The sequence below is a fragment of the Equus caballus genome, chromosome 29, assembly GCF_041296265.1.
Source record: "Equus caballus isolate H_3958 breed thoroughbred chromosome 29, TB-T2T, whole genome shotgun sequence".
Taxonomy (NCBI): domain Eukaryota; kingdom Metazoa; phylum Chordata; class Mammalia; order Perissodactyla; family Equidae; genus Equus; species Equus caballus.
Window position 1 is genome coordinate 10,507,153 of NC_091712.1, and position 16,879 is coordinate 10,524,031.

At 36.9% G+C, this 16,879-nt stretch overlaps 1 pseudogene; it reads right to left on the reverse strand.

Annotated features, from left to right (window-relative positions):
- Positions 1-3,379: 3,379 nt before the first annotated feature.
- On the reverse strand, positions 3,380-4,352 carry LOC138921352 (olfactory receptor 11L1-like; annotated as a pseudogene).
- Between the last annotated feature and the right edge of the window lie 12,527 nt (positions 4,353-16,879).

The following is a 16,879-nucleotide window of genomic DNA, read 5'->3' on the forward strand; positions in this document are numbered from 1 at the left end:
TTTCTTAAATCACTATTTTGAGCCACTAAACCTCTAAGTATTACTCCCCATCAATCCACAGAACTCAAATAACCCTATTATAATTACATTTTTAAAAAATTCTGGATTTCTAGTCATTTTTTGTTCCACTTATCATATATATATTCATTTCTCTTCTCAAATTAATATCCATCATTTCTTTGCCTCTATCTCTTACTCTACCAACAGAGCTAAGCCTCAACTCAAAATGAATCCTGCCTTTCACCATATTGGACAGAGCCCAAACAGCTGACATGGTTTAAAGCAGTAAGCAAACTGGCAGCTCAAGATGACAATAAATCTCATATCCTACTTCAACGAGGTACTTCCTCTGGTGAAAATTTGTACAAGTCATAGCTCTATTTCCTTAAACCCTCATCACATTGCAATGATCCCCTCTCTTCTGCCTCCCACAATATATAAAATGCTTTCCCTATTGAATGCTATCTACACATTTACCCTAGATCCCTTCCTTTTCAACCTCAGGCTGTCAGCTTTCACTCTCTGTATTGATTCCTAAAATTTTTACTAATTAATGGACCCTCACTGCAAGTGTTCATACTAATTCAGATGATAACATCTTAAAAAAATGCAACTACACCTCCAAATCAGCATTTTTCTGACACTTTTACAATGCATTTTCAAGATACTTGTTTACACACACTACTTCTTCCATTTCTGTACAAACCATTCCCTCTCTCACTATCACCACTCTTGCGTACACCCTCCCCAGTCCAGTCAAGGAAGTACAAATCTAGCCTTTATTGCCTTCCCCAGGAACAATAGTAGCCTCTGTGTTGAGCACTTTAATGAAAGCCTCATAATTATCACCTTTTGTGCTCATCTTGTCTTCCTTCTCAGAACACTTACTCCCTTAGAAGAGTCTGTACAACCACCTCACAAATGCCCTCGCAACTCTGCAGTTATTCCTTCTTAGTTCCTTTTCAGGTCCCTCTGCTTCACTTAAAATTTATGATTTGACATTCCTCCATTCCTCCATTTTACTCTTCAGTTTTATTTTCTTGGTTTATGCTTTATTCCTGGGAATCTTATCCATTTCCATATTTTAAAATATCATCTATGTGGTGAAAACTTACAATTTTAAAAACTTTTAGCCAGGTAACACCTCTGAGCTCCAGATCCACATATACAAATATCCATTTAGCATCATTTCTTGAAGTCTCCCATATGAGGATCAATAATCCTGCACATATGAAGAGTCAGGCACCAATGTAGTTTAATACTTTAGAAAGAATCTTTTGCTAAGATAATTCATATCTAGTTAAATATAACATACAATAAATATACAAATCAGAGATGAAGAAGGTAAGATATTAGATTGGTTTTTAGTATTCTATCCAAAATGCCTGTCCACTGATGTTTTCCTCCCTATATCACCCACTTCTTATCCCATCTCAGATTCCAATGTACCATTTGAACCAGATGGATCTAATACAGACTAAATGATTCTCACAAGTCAAAACCTGGGAGAAAAGGAAACTTGAAGGATGGAAGAACGGCAAGAGAACACAAAGACATGCGGTGAGAGGAAATTGTATGAGCCAAACGGTCAAAGTGCATTTACCCCTGAAACTCAAAGTTAGTTGTGGAATCTATCACATTTGTTTAATAGGCTGTAAACTGGTGCCGCTGCAAGTAAATGGATGAGTGAGTCTAGATATTCCATCCATGACTTCTCCATGTGTGAAGCTCTTCCTATGATAGATTACATCATCAAACTTAAAATAAAGTCAACCTCGTGTCCTATATGGGCTACTGAAATGGTCCCAGTAAGTCTTGCTCTCTTTCAGTCTTTTCCCCAAACAATAATAATATTTACAAATGAAAAAATGTATCATGTCATTTCCTAATTGATACCATTTCATATTCAATTATTTCTCTTAGTGTAAAATCCATTAGACCTATAGGGCTTTTAATGACCTTCAGAGAACAGCTCTTGCTTTTATCTCTGGAATCATTTTTTTACTCCATCCCGAGCTTCTCCATGCTTCTCCTCCTGCATTCATGCCATGTTCCCTACGTGGACAATCATTTCTAGTCTTCTTCTCATCCTTCAAGTGTAGGTTAAATGACTACTTAAGCATAGAGAACTTTCCTAACCCTCTATGTTCATTCAGACCTTCTTGTTCAATGTGCATACACCAGCTTGAACTTTGTTGTTTCATAACAATCATCACAGATAGAAATAAATCAATTTTTCCTTTGATGATTCATTACAATTTTCTCTCCCTCTGAAGACTGCATACTCCACTAAGGCAAAATCTTCCTTGGTTGTTTCTATATCAACCCAGACTACAGCAAGAGGACTGGCATATATGAGGGGATTGAAAATATTTATGGAATCAATGAATAGAATAATGGGCAGGATTAGTAGAGGTCTTCTAAATATTGGCTGAACAAAAGAATATTTGAGAGTGATTTAAGCCTATTAATATATGGTCTTTGACACCCAGGGCTCACGATAGTGTATAACACTTTGTGTTTTTTGTTCCCTCCCTTTTCCGTTTGTTCCTTTCCCTTCCCTTCCCTACTCTCCCCTTCCTTCCTATTTTCCCTCCTTCCTTCCTCTATTGCCATCTTTTCCCTTCCCTTCCCATTTCCCCTGATCTCTTCCCTTCTTTCCTTCTCTGTCCCTGTTTCTTTATTTCTTTTTCATTTTTATCTGTCTCTCTGACTTTCTTTCTGTTTCTTTGTCTTTCTCCTTCTCCCTCTCCCACTCCATCCTTTTCCACTCATCCTTCCCCCCAACCTGTGGCCCTTCCTTCTTCTCCTAAAATTCTGTTAAAAAATATTAAAGTTCTAAGTTATTATGGATAAATCTTTGGTGTCTCAAAAATCCTTCTTTGTTCTTTCTTGTCATTAGCAGATAATTTAAGTCAACACACAATTCACGTATCATTTCTTTTCTTTTATAATTCATTCATTCTGCAGATATTTAACAAGAACCAATAACACACGATGCTGAGTCTACAAGGCCAGTGTCCTAACAGTATTTCAAAAGTGTATAAATTTCTGTACTTAGGCTTTATGAACACAAGATTAATCATATTGCATAATCTGAAAGGAATGTATGTGTCATCATCATGCAATGGAATTATACAATCAGATTGAAGTCAGAAGATGAAAGAAAGCTTATAAAGGCAAAATTACCCCCAAAATAGTTTCATAGGGCTTATTTATCTTCTGACTAGTTGTTGGAAAGGGGCCATGAAGAAGCTATTTCATTACGGCTTGTGGAATTTGACATAATGCCGATGATGGCGTTTAGTTCTGAAGGCTCTGAACTGGCTATTCACTTATCCCTGAACTTAATCCACTGGATATCCTGTAGTGATATTCCTTAACTAATAAATAAAATTTCCTTCATTCTTACTCCACAGATGCCACATTTACTTGCCATAACATTTTTAATGGCCACTTTGAAGTCTTTGTTCCTCAAGCTGTAGATAACAGGGTTTAGCAATGGGGTAACCACGGTGTAGAAGACAGAAATGATCTTGTTGATTTCAGGTGACAGATGGGTATTGGGGAAAACATACATGGAGATCATGGATCCATAGTAGATAGTGACAACAAGCAAATGGGAGCCACATGTGGCAAAAGTCTTCATCCGGCCAGAGGCTGAAGGAATTCTCAATATGGAGGACACAATGAAAACATAGGACACAAGTGTAAGAAAAAAGCAAATGCACAGCACAGCAATTGACAGGATAAAGATGACCATCTCTGTGATATAAATTCTGGAACATGAGAGCTCCATGAGGGGAGGGAGGTCACAGAAGAAATGATTGATCTGATTGGGCCCACAGAAATCCAACTTGGAAATCATCAGGGAGGGCAAAAATCCTGTGCTGAAACCTGTCAACCAGGAGGTTGCCACCAACTTGCTGCACATCTCAGGACTCATCAGGAAAGTGTAGTGTAGTGGGCTGCAGATGGCCAGATATCGGTCATAGGCCATCATGGCCAGAAGAAAGCACTCAGTAGCCCCAAAGAACACAAAAAAAGTAGAGCTGGGCCATATAGGCAGGGAAAGAGATGGACTGGCCCCAGGAAAGCAGGTTGGGTAGGAGAAGGGGCACAATAGTGGATGTATACCAGATCTCCAGAAATGAGAGGTGTTTGAGGAACATGTACGTAGGTGAGTGCAGTCGCTGGTCCTGGCTCACCACTACAATAATGACAACATTCACTGTTACTGTGAGGAAGTAGATGAAAAAGAAAATGGAAAAGAGGAGGGTCTGCCACTCAAGAAGGTCCTGGAATCCTAGCAGCTGAAACTCAATGACAGTGGATATATTTTGGGGCTCCATTTCCTGTGGAGAGGAGAAACATTTTGGAAAAGCAGTATAAACAAGGCATAATAATATTTGTAACAATTGATATTTGGAACTTCAGAAATAAACTTTTTTAAGTAGTTTGAATTTTTATATACAGCATTTTGTAAGAACAAATGCATAATTTCATCTAACTTTTATAAAAATACATTTTCATATCACAAGCTGAATGTCAATATTAGATCTTGGAATGAATCTCTGCAAATTCCATTTGTAGGGTTCTCTGAAATCTGGAAAAAGTCTGAGATCCAAAGATATAGGCAAAAAGGACACTGATTGAAACCAAACTCATAAACTCATAACAACAAAGTTTAAAAAAATTAAGGTGCATGTGGAAGGAAATTCCTTTCTTTTCTCACATGTGAGTTTTTCCTAAAAAAGAAGTCAGGAGGATGACCCGGTGGCACAAGGGTTAAGTTCACATGGTTCGGCAGCCCAGGGTTCACTGGTTTGGATACCAGGTGCGGACATGGCACCACATGGCAAGCCATGCTGTCATAGGCATCCCACATATAAAGTAGAGGAAGATGAGCATGGATGTTAGCTCAGGGCCAGCCTTCCTCAGCAAAAAGAGGAGGATTGGCAGTAGTTAGCTCCAGGCTAATCTTCCTCAAAAAAATAAATAAATAAATAAAAATCTTGGGGAAATTGATGCATTCTCCCCTCCCTCAGACAGTATTTGTAGATACTCTGTTGTGTATGTGTATGTGTTCATGAAGTCTTGTGCTGAGCTAATGTGTACCTCCATCTATATCCTTTCTTGTGCCATTGAATATCACACTCAGCCACAGTAACAACTCCTTCCTGTACACATTCAACATGTTACCTTTCCCTCAGTTTCACTTGGTTCATTGTCAAACTGAGTTCTGATTAAATCCAACATCCACCTGCCATACATGAGCTTCCATAAAATAAGGGAGGTGAGAGGCAACACATAACTTTGCCACATTAACATTCATAACCAATAAACTCCGATGTGTCCTTAGCACTGTGGGTTTACCATTCTACACTAACTTCACCTGTTTAATTTTCCATTCTCTTCAGTGACTATTTCATGTATGTTCATCTCTTTTAAAATGTCCAAAACTTCCGTGTCTATTTATACCATCAGCAAAAGACCTATTGTACTGAAAAAAGTACTGAAATCCTCTAATGGGAATATCAGATGCTCAGGCCATTAAGTTCCCCATGTGCCACCTTATGTTTCTGTGCAGCTGCTTCCTACATCTTCCTCTGAAGAAACAGTCTATGCCCAGGTTAAGGTAAATCCATCCATATGTGCTTTGGGAGCTGCACTCTTCCAGATAGTGGAAGGTATTGCAGGCATTACATCCTCTTACTCCCTGAATCAATGATGACCCCCTCTCTGCTGCATCGTTGCCTCAGCATGCCAACAGGCTGGTGTTTCTATCCCTTTTAAATTAAAAGACAAAACTGAGAAGAAAAGATCTCAATGCTACTCTGTTTTCCAAACGCTGCTTGCATTTGTCTGTTCACCTTTACTCTTTTCCTTCCTGAGGGTGTTGTCTCTCCCAGCTGCCTCGATCCCCATTTGAATGTGCCACAGTCAGGGCCTTTCCCTTACTGCTACATCACAATCCTTCTACCACAACATCACTCTCCATTTATCCATTCTCATTCCTAACCATCTTGATCTCTCTTCAGCATCACATAGTTGATCTCTCCTTCTTCTTGGATCTACTCTTGTCACTTTACATGCTTGACTATGTGCTCTGAGTTCAACTACAGCTCTGTCTTTTCATACTTTATCCATTTATCTTTCAAGCATCTCCACCTCTTCCAATTTGCTAATATATGACCTCAGGGATGAATACTTTTCAGTTCAGCCTCACTTCTCTGATGGTTTAAGCAATCTCTTGAGTTTAAATGCTGACATTTTGCCCTCAATACCCAAATGTGTGCATCAAGCTTCAATACAAGCTTCACATAAACAACTACCCTATTTGACATTCACACTCACATGTTTAATCAGCAACTGAAATTTAACACAAATCAACCTGCATTCCTGCCTCACTCTGTGGTCTCCCCTTAGTGAGTCTCCCCTACCTCCTTAATGATAACTCCATCCTCCCACTTGCTCAGGCTAGAAACCTTGAATTTGATACTTGTTTCTCTTAGACCCAACACATGATTTCTCACCAAAATCACCTGGCTCCACTGAAAATATATTCAAAAGCTGATCACCATTAACCACCAACATTGCATACTCTTTGGAAAAAGTGCCACATCTTCTCACTTGGAGGGTTCAATAATCTCCTTGCAATCCCTCTGGGCCCACCTGCACTTTTTCTGTAAATAATAAAGCAGCCAGTATAAACCTTTTAAAACAGAAGACAGAGCATGTCGCTCCTCTGCTCAATTGCCACAGTGGTATCCAGCTTCATGTGTGTACTCGGAACACAAACGTACTGTGAATCCTCCCTGTTGAGTGAATGAAACAAAGTGATCAATTAGCTTATTTACACATCAAGAATGACTGTTGTGCTAATTTGTTGTTTCTGTTTCATTCACTATTTTTGCTATTCTCTGTTTTCTCCTCTCATATTTGGGTAAAATCACTGGGAATATTATCTTCATTTGAACATAAAAAATTCATATGGAGTGAAAATAATATCTTTGTAAAATCCATGCAATTGTCATCAGAAACAGAATACTGGATGTTTCTTATATATATTAAACTGTGTGGTATGTGTTTTCTTAAAGCTTAAGACAGGGAGGAAAGGCCAAAACCTTCAGAGTTTACCAGGTCCTCCTTGTTCTTTGCTGTGATTGCTTCTTCAATTTCTTTGTTACTTTTCGCTTTGCACATTCTGCTCCCAGCACTCCAGCTTCCTTAGTACTTTTCAAATTACCCAAGACTTGACTCCTTTTCTATTCAGCGTCCTGGAATATTGTCCCTGAATATTTCCATATAGCTTGTTTCTTGTGTCCTTTTAGTCTGCTCACTTTTTCTATGATATTTTAGCTGACCACTCTACTGCCATTCTAGGAGCTTATGACATTGACTCAATATACAAGTGTTGTGGGGGAAAAATGATACAGGTGCTGTGTGTATCTTGGTTTGAAGACAGAATATTCCAAAATTTATGACTTGAAGCCATTGAATGAACAACTAAAGGAAGCTAAAATATTATTTAATGATAATAGATTAATCAGTTTTTTAAAGCTCAGTGTAATTAAGTTAATTCTAACACTTGAAATAATAATTATTAAGCAATTAGTATTTCAATAGGTGATGAGTTCCTCATTACTTAAAGTATCCCAGCAAAGACAGATGATTCACAAAGTTCAGTTGTCCTGTGGACTTGAATGTGCATTGCAGCAGGGACTTTGATCATTTTGTTGATTGATTGGTTCAGAAAGAGAGAGATGTGATGGAGGATTTTGGAGACACAGTAATGCTCAAAAATTGTCTTAGCAAAGTAACAATTCTACTTTGGAATATGGTCTCTTTTTACTTCCTTATCTCATTTTCTGTAACTGCATTGCCATTGGACTCAATATAAATGACCAATGAATAGATAAAAAATAATTTAAATGTTCTGAACAATGGAGGTCTAGTTTGGGAGACCACAGTGAAAGCAAAATGGCATTGTATTACACTAGACAAAGATTTCAGGGCATCTGGCTCAATCTCCTAGTCATCTAAAGTCCTGCCCACAATGAACACAAGGAAACTGGACTTTGTTAATCACCAGTCTTTACTTAAATACTTTCAGTAATGAAGAACTCACTACCTATTGAAATGCTGATTACTTAAATAGTGATTATTTTTAAATGCTAGAATTGCCTTAATTACGTTGAACTTAAGAAAAAAGAAAAATTCTGCCTCCCATAGTGCTGAGTTCACTTCAGTATTAGAGAAACCAGTGTAACCTCACATCTAATTTTGTAACTTTCTTTGAAATTATGTGAAAATAAACGTAATCAATAATGTTATTGTTCTTATATGCAATCTCATCTAGAGTCAACTGAATGGCCTTTTGACTTCTGGAGAATTCTGTCTTGGTTACTTTTTAAGTTATTACTGTTTGAAATACCAGAAAATTTAGGCATGATCATTGACTTTGTTTTCATATAGATAGAGCGTCAGCAAAAGCTAAAATTGCCTTGCTAATGAGCAACAATTTAATGAAATATGTGTAATTTTAGAATTCAACGTCCACAACCACAACTAATACAACAAATTTTATGTCATCTGGCATGAAAACACAAACCATGTTGATTTCCTTCTGCAAACCTTGAGGCCTGTCTGCATGAGCCTCCCCTACCTGTCCATCTCCCCAGCATGGAGAGTCCTAAATCCTTCCTGCTCCAAGATCTGTCATGCCCGCTTCTAACCCAAATATGGGCTGTGCTTTCTTGATGTGAGTGGGGATTTGCCCTCTTCTGCTGGGGTTCGATGCTGAGTGAAGCTGATTTCTCTTTTCAATGACTCTGGATTTCTTGAGGACCTGACCCTTCTGAGAATCCTGTTCCCCAGATATTCTTCTGTAATTTGCCAATCAACTTAGTAAATAATGGAATCAATCTTCTGAAATTTGACTCTTCCCATTGAGGCTTAGATGTTGATAACACAAGCAGGATAGATACAATTGTTATTTTCTTTTAGAAGTGTAATTTTTTTATTGAAATTAAGATCAGTCTCAATAATGTTGAATTAAAAATTAAATCAAACAAAAGAGTCTTTGTCTAAAATGTAGCAAGCAGGACATTAGTGACTACCCTATCTTGAGGACTGAATGCATGACAGCTGCTTTTTGTTGAATGTCATTTCTCCACCACACTTTAATTATGGGTTTGGTTAAATAAAAAAGGAGCATAATTCATAACTGAAAATTAATTCATGCAATGAAAGCAATCTGCACAAAAACTGATTCTAAGTGTGACTCTTTCAGTTTAACAAAGAAAATGCAATATCTGAATTGGTCTGAGAGGCTGCCATAACATGAGTTGGAAAAGAAAAGATTTCAACCCATCTGAAAAATAGCAGGATTTTAAAAAGCGAAAATCCAGTGTATGGAACCAAGTGTATGGAATTTCATTAAAACCTCCTTTATTTGTGTTTGATTTACTTGATATAGATTTTTTCAAAATAATATGATTTATGTGTGTATTTTACAGAAAGCTTGGAAACAGAAAGAAAAAGAAAACTATCAGTAAATTTGCTTCAATGTGATGCACATGCATGGCTGCTTGTTCTTAACTCAATAGCATAATCTTAATTAATATGCAGTAAATTATAGTCTAAAATACATTGGTATTGTTTTAAGTGAGAAACCACCATGAAATAAAATGCAAAGCAAATGATCATAATTGAACATTCCTTAGGATACATTGTATATCGTGCTGTCAGAAGCCATGGTGCTTATGGGAAGTAAAAGGCTACTGGAAAGAATGTCCAAGTTACTTAGGGGTGGAAATCATAGTACTCTTTCCCAGAGTTAGACACTTGATATCTTGCTGTTCAAACATTTTTTGTGCGTCTCCCATATGGGGTGGAGCAATATAGACTATTTTATAGCTTATAACTTGGCTTTTTTTACAGCTAAATTTATATAGCTTACGTCTTAGCTTTTTTTGCTGCTACTTTACAGCTAATTTCTATCATAGATCTTTTCTCCTGTTAAATTTTGAAAATAAACACCATTTATTGACCGCATTTCAGTCCATTGTTTGATGTAAGCTCTTCATACCTAATCAAAAATCTAGATCTTACAATTCTTGCAAGTTTTCAGAAAGAAAACAAGAGGAACTATAAGGCCCGTAAAGCAGGTTATATATCCACTTTCTCTGACAGCTGCAGAAATGAAATAATAGAACTTCTGTACACATCAACCATAGCTGGATATATGGAGATGAGATGGTACCCAGGCCTGCAAAGACCATAACTGCCTACACATGATGAAGAGCCAGCCAAAGAGCACAGGGAGCATGAGCAACCTGGATACTCAGAACCAGAAAGTGTCAGGCTTCACAAGTTAGCCAGGCCACCCAGTAAGAGCAAGCTATGGCAGATAGGGGACACCAGGAAACTTCCTCTAATAGTCAGCCATGTGATGACAGGGATGTGTGTTTCTTCTCTGTGGTAGGAAGATGCTACAGGAAAGGTAGATAAATATCCTCTCTAAGCCTGAAGTGGCTAATGCTGATTAAAAAACATATATAATGAAATACATAAATTACAAAACATTGTATACATTTGTAAGTTTTAAATGGTATAAATGACATAAACACTTAGAACCTTCAAATGCACCATAACTTGGTATTTTTTCCAATAGCCTTTTATCTCTCACAAACAGCATGACTTCTTGAAGTACAATATGCAATATATTCTAAGAATGTTCAATTATGGCCATTTGCTGTGTATTTTATTTCACAGTATAGCAAAAATTGTGTTCTCATTTAAAATATTATAAATATGTTTTTACAAAAACTTATTGCATATTAATTTACAGTTATGTTATTGCATTAAAAATTAACATCCATTTATGTGTATCACACCAAAACAATTCACAGATATTTTTAAATATTCAAACTATCATTCAGAAACATTTTAAAATTCCTCTTTTGCATTTCCCAGTAGAGTTAGCTTTCAAGTTTTCTTAATAGGCTTATGACTAATTTATTTATCAGTACATAGAGAAATTTGAAATTTTGTAATTATTTGTCACAATTATATTATGGATTATTTGAAAAATAGAAATATTTAATGGTAATTTTAAGTCAAACCAAATGTTGCTAAAAGTCATTTCAATTTAAGAGAAGTGATAATATGTCATTGTAAGAACAGCCTAACTTCACTTTAAATGCAAAATAATAAGTTTATTATAATAGAGCTTACAACTGTTAAACATTTCTTTAGTTGGAATCACAGTGTTTTGTGTTTCACTTGCATTACTTTATCTTACCTGCACAACAGCTCTACATGTTGGGCGTGAACCTACAAATATGAAAGCTGTGGCCTGGGAAGTAAATGATTCATTCAAGGTCACCTAGCTTAAGGTCACTGTGACAGCATCGGTTTCACCCAGAATGTCTCGATATGGAGGCCAGACTTGTATATGCGGTTCTTTCCTGCTGCTCTAGGCACAGAGAGTGGTAAAGATGAGCCTTACGAAATGTACTAGTTTACAAAATAATTAAGGGGAAGGAAGTGTATTTAAATTGGTGGAAGTCTCCCATGGTAAGCATGGGAGCAGAGTGCTTTACCTGCCGCCGTCCTGAAGCACAGTGCCTTCAATTCGAGGGCTCTGTTTGAGAAGCTCCTAGATAACGTGGCATAAGTTCAATGGAGAATGTTGTAAGGCTCCAGAGTTATTCCAAGAGAAAGTAATGAAAAACAAGTGGAGGCATCTCACCTGATTTAGAGAAGATAAACATGGATGATTTTATGGGCGGAATTAAGCAATTTTACAGTTCACAATTAAAGTAGAAATACTATTAATAAATGGAAGTTTTAGGAAAATATGTCTTGGTTCAATATAAAGAAGACATTCTAAAACTTATGTTCGATGTTGTTCAGACAGAGGGAAAATTATCACTTGGTTAGGTATTAGATAAGGAAATAATTATTTGATAGATAGGGTAGACTCCCAAGTGTTTTCAAACATTTAATTCTATGATCTCATAGACAAAAGTTATAGTGAATTAACTTAGGGGCATACTTTTTTACCAAAATCTAAATTCAACTTTGTCAGTATAGATATTTCCTCTGCAGAGGGAAAGAGAGAAGAGGATTTTCAAGGATGCATTAATCATAGTCTTTGCTTTCAAAGAAGAGTCACTACTATTCTCAAAACCCATTCTAATGCTTTATCATTGCTTACCACTGGAGGGGACTTGATGTATGATGCATAGAGACAGAATTCTAATTCCAGCAATTTAAATGATGTCTAGAGTTAGTTTCAAATGTTTTATCTTTATTTTAATTTTCTTGTAAAGAAAGAAGGAGGATTGGGCAGGCTCAGTGGCGGAGCAGTTGAGTTTGCACACTCGGCTTCGGCGGTCTGGGGTTCACCAGTTTGGATACCAGTTGTGGACCTGTCCACCACCAGTCAGGTCATGCTGTGGCAAGCATCCTACATGTAAAGTTAAGGAATATGGACACAGATGGTAGCTCAGGGCCACTTTTCCTCAGCAAAATGAGAAGGATTAATGGCAGATGTTAGATCAGGTCTAAACTTTGTAAAAAAAAAATAAATAAAAAGCAAGAAAGGAGGAAGATTATCCAAATATTGTATCGCATTGTTTGCTGCATTTTCTATGTATTTATACAATGTGGTGGGGCCATTATAAGGCATGCTTTCTATTACCTTTGCAATAGTGACTGATGATACTGTATTTTTTAGAATCTTTTAATGTCCTTGGCAAACTTCGGCAAGGTAGTTCTTTATAACTTGAAATCTCTCTCTACAATTAAGTAACTGAACAATGCTGGTGAAGTAATTGAAACAACCAGCCACAGAAGATAAATAACCAATCTAGGAATAAATAATTATTCTTCCTCAGACAGCCGCATTTTGAAATTAGCAGATAATTTGTCATTATCTTCATAAATCTCCTGGCACATAAGTAGAAAGAAAACCTTTACTTCTGAACATCTGCATGTTGAATGCACAGTGGAGATAAGGAAACATCAGAATAATTAGCACCTGCACACAATAGAACAGAATATGTCTCCAAAGATTTACAATTTCTTTCTCTCAAGAGCATTATGTGATTGGGGAGTGAAGGGTTTGGACAAACATTTGTTGAGTACATATTAGATGCCAGACTCTCCAAGAACAATATCTCATATAAGCTTGATGAGGGACTCATCTCACTCATAAGCACATAGGCAGACAGGCTCACATAGGTCACCAGCTTCACATAAGTGGTATATCAGAGCATAAGTGTCTGAAAAGAGATCTCTTTCAGCTTCAAATGTGTTTTTCATTCACCAGAATGCACTTTTTTTCAGGGCAATTCTAGGAATTGCAGGTATTGTATTAACAGAATCAAGCTCAAAGAGACAGCAGAGAAAATGAGTATATGTTTATATAAGGGATGTCAGGTTTCAGATGCTACTGGAGTAATGCAGGAGCTAGCAAGAGAAACAAATGAGGAAGAGATCTAATACCTGGATTGAAAAGAATTCCCACCAGCAAAGTGATGAGATGGAGTCTGAGGGTGATGGAGTGGTAAGGAAAGCCCACCTCAGCAGGGCTGGGGAGGGTGTTGGATGTGGCTCCTGTGACTGATACCATCACGTTCATCTGGGAAGATCTGCTTTTCAGCAAATTTTACATAATTTTTTATTTGAAAAGTTTTATTTATAAAGAACTCAGTTTTACCATACTAACTTCTTTACTTATAAACTTTGAAAACGTTCATTTCTAAAACAAAATAAGGCTAAACTTTCTAATTATTTATCGAGTGCTTTGCCTCCTGCTGTTTGCACTCCTAAGAAACCCTCTTCAAATATCATCATGGATTCTTCCTGATGTCCCTCCCACCCTGCCACTAATTAGTACAATAACTATGTCCTTTCTCTTCCTTTAAATCTTATAGAGAGCAGAAAAAAAATTCCCTTGTATGACATTTTTGATCATCCTTATGATATAGTGGTGTGTTTGTAGAAGACCTTTGAATTCACATTCTTAGCAGGAGTATGCATACTAGCACTGAGTGCCAATGCAAATTTTTGTACCAAACTGATTTACAACAATAGCACAATATGATGCACTGGATTCCATACTATGTCCTTCATTGTGGATGTGTGAAAGTCTATTTACATGGCCAAAAGACTCTATGCCTTTCTTTATGAATTTTACAAAGTGTAGAGGTAGAATAATTGTTGAGATATTGCTGCAAACTCATTGGAGAACCTGTCATAGTCCTTGCTTGGAAGAGTGACAAGAAGGGTCTAGAATGTCTGTTTTTATATTTATCAGATATAATAATGGTATCTCTGAAAATGCCGTTGAGTTTGGGCTGCCTTTAAAAGTTTGCAGAAAACCCCACAACTTTGCTGTCTCATTTGCCCCCATCACCTCAGCCACATTACAGCACCACTGGGGCTCCGCAAAGCCACTATTCAGTGACCCGTAGGGCTTTAACACCCAAACCACTGGGAAACACAACAGCATGGCCTAGAAATTACATCCAGTGATGGTCATTGAAAATCTGTCATTGATACCCATTACCTATGAGTAAAAATTTAAATATTTTTTAGTAGCATATAAAATTGGTGATTATCTGTTCTTGCCTCAATCACAATCTAAGCAGGAGCCACTTCAAACTTTTCGAAGTTCCAAGACACAAAATATTCTTTCATCCTCTTCTGGATTTTGTTTGTGCTGTTTGCTCTGACTGAATTCTGTTAAAACTATGGAGGCAAGCTGGCAATCCACTACTGGGAATGTAATCTTGTACAATCGGTATTGAAAACAGTATGGAGGTTTCTCAAAAAATTAAAAATACAAACACTGTCTGATCCAGCTAATCCACTACTGGGGATTTATACAAAGAACATGAAATCAATAATTCAAAAATGCTTACATACCCCAATATTCATCACAGAATTGTTCATCATAGCCAAGATGTGGAAGCGTCCGAAGTGCCCATCAATGAATGAAAAGATAAAGAAGATGTGGTATATACAAACAATGGAATACTACTCAGCCATAAAAGAGGACAAAATCATCACTTTTGTGACAACACGAATGGACCTGGAGGGTATTATGTTAATCAAAATGAGTCAGACAAATTCAAACACCATATGATTTCACTCATATGTGGAAGATAAACACATGGATCGGGAGAACAGACCAATGGTTACCAGAGGAGAAGGTTGTGAGGGGAGGGTGAAAGTAGTAAAGGGGCACATATATATAGTGATGGATAAAAACTAGACTATTGATGGTGAACAAGATGCAGTGTATACAGAACCTGAAATATAATAGTGTACACCTGAAATTTACACAATGTTATAAGCCAATATAACTTCAATAAAATAATTTTTTAAACTTTTTAATGTGTATTGAGTTAATGACAAGTTACAATCTTGTGAACTTTCAGTTGTACATTATTGTTTGTCACTCGTGTTGTAGGTGAACCCCTTCACCCTTTGTGCCAACCCCCCACCCCACCTTTTCCCTGGTAGCCACAAATCTGTTCTCTTTGTGTACATTTTTAAAGTCCTCATATAAGTGGAGTCATACAGAGATTCTCCTTCTCTGTCTGACTTATTTCACTTAACATGATTCCCTAAAGGTCCATCCATGTTGTTGCAAATGGGATGATTTTGTTCTGTTTTATGGCTGAGTAGTATTCCATTGTATATATATACCACATCGTCTTAATCCAATCGTCTCTTGATGGGCAGTTAAGTTGCTTCCACGTCTTGGCTATTGTAAATAATGCTGCAATGAACATTGAGGTGCATAGGACTTTTGGAATTACTGACTTTAAGTTTTTTGCATAGATACCAGTAGTGGGATTGCTGGGTCGTATGGGAGTTCTAGTTTTAATCTTTTAAGGAATCTCCATACTGTTTTCTATAGTGGCTGCACTAGTTTGCATTCCCAGCAGCAGTGTATGAGGGTTCCTTTTTCTCCACAACGTCTCCAACATTTGCTACAATTAGTTTTAGATATTTTTGTCATTCTAATGGGTGTAAGGTGATATTTAGTGCAGTTTTGATTTGCATTTCCATGGTGATCAGAGATGATGAACATCTTTTCATGTGCCTATTGTCCATCTGGATATCTTCTTTGGAGAAATGTGTGTTCATGTCTCCAGCCCATTTTTTGATAGGGTTGTTTGATTTTTTCTTATTGAGTTGTGTGAGTTCTTTATATATTATGGATATTAAGCCTTTTTCAAATGTATGCCTTGAAAATATTTTTTTCCCATTTAGTGGGTTGTTTTTTTGTTTCAATCCTGTTTTCATTTGCCTTGAAGAAGCTCCTTATCCTGATGAAGTCCCATTTGTTTATTTTTTCTATTGTTTCCCTTCACTGGGAAGACCTGGTGTCTGAAAAGATCCTCTTAATACTGATGTCAAAGAGTGTACTGCCTACATTTTCTTCTAGAAGCCTTAAGGTTTCAGGCCTTGCCTTTAGGTCTTTGATCCATTTTGAATTTATTTTGGTGAATGGTAAGAAAGAGTGGTCAATTTTCATTCTTTTACATGTGGCTTTCCAGTTTTCCCAGCACCATTTTTGAAAAGACTTTCTTTTCTCCATTGTAGGCCCTCAGCTCCTTTCTCGAAGATTAGCTGTCCATAGATGTGTGGTTTTATTTCTGGGCTTTCAATTCTGTTCCATTGATCTGTGCACCTGTTTTTGTACCAGTAACATGCTGTTTTGATTATTCTAGCTTTGTAGTATGTTCTGAAGTCAGGATTGTGATTCTTCCAATTTTGTTCTTTTTTTCTCAGGATCACTTTAGCAATTCGGGGTATTTTGTTGCCACATATGAATTTTAGGATTCTTTGT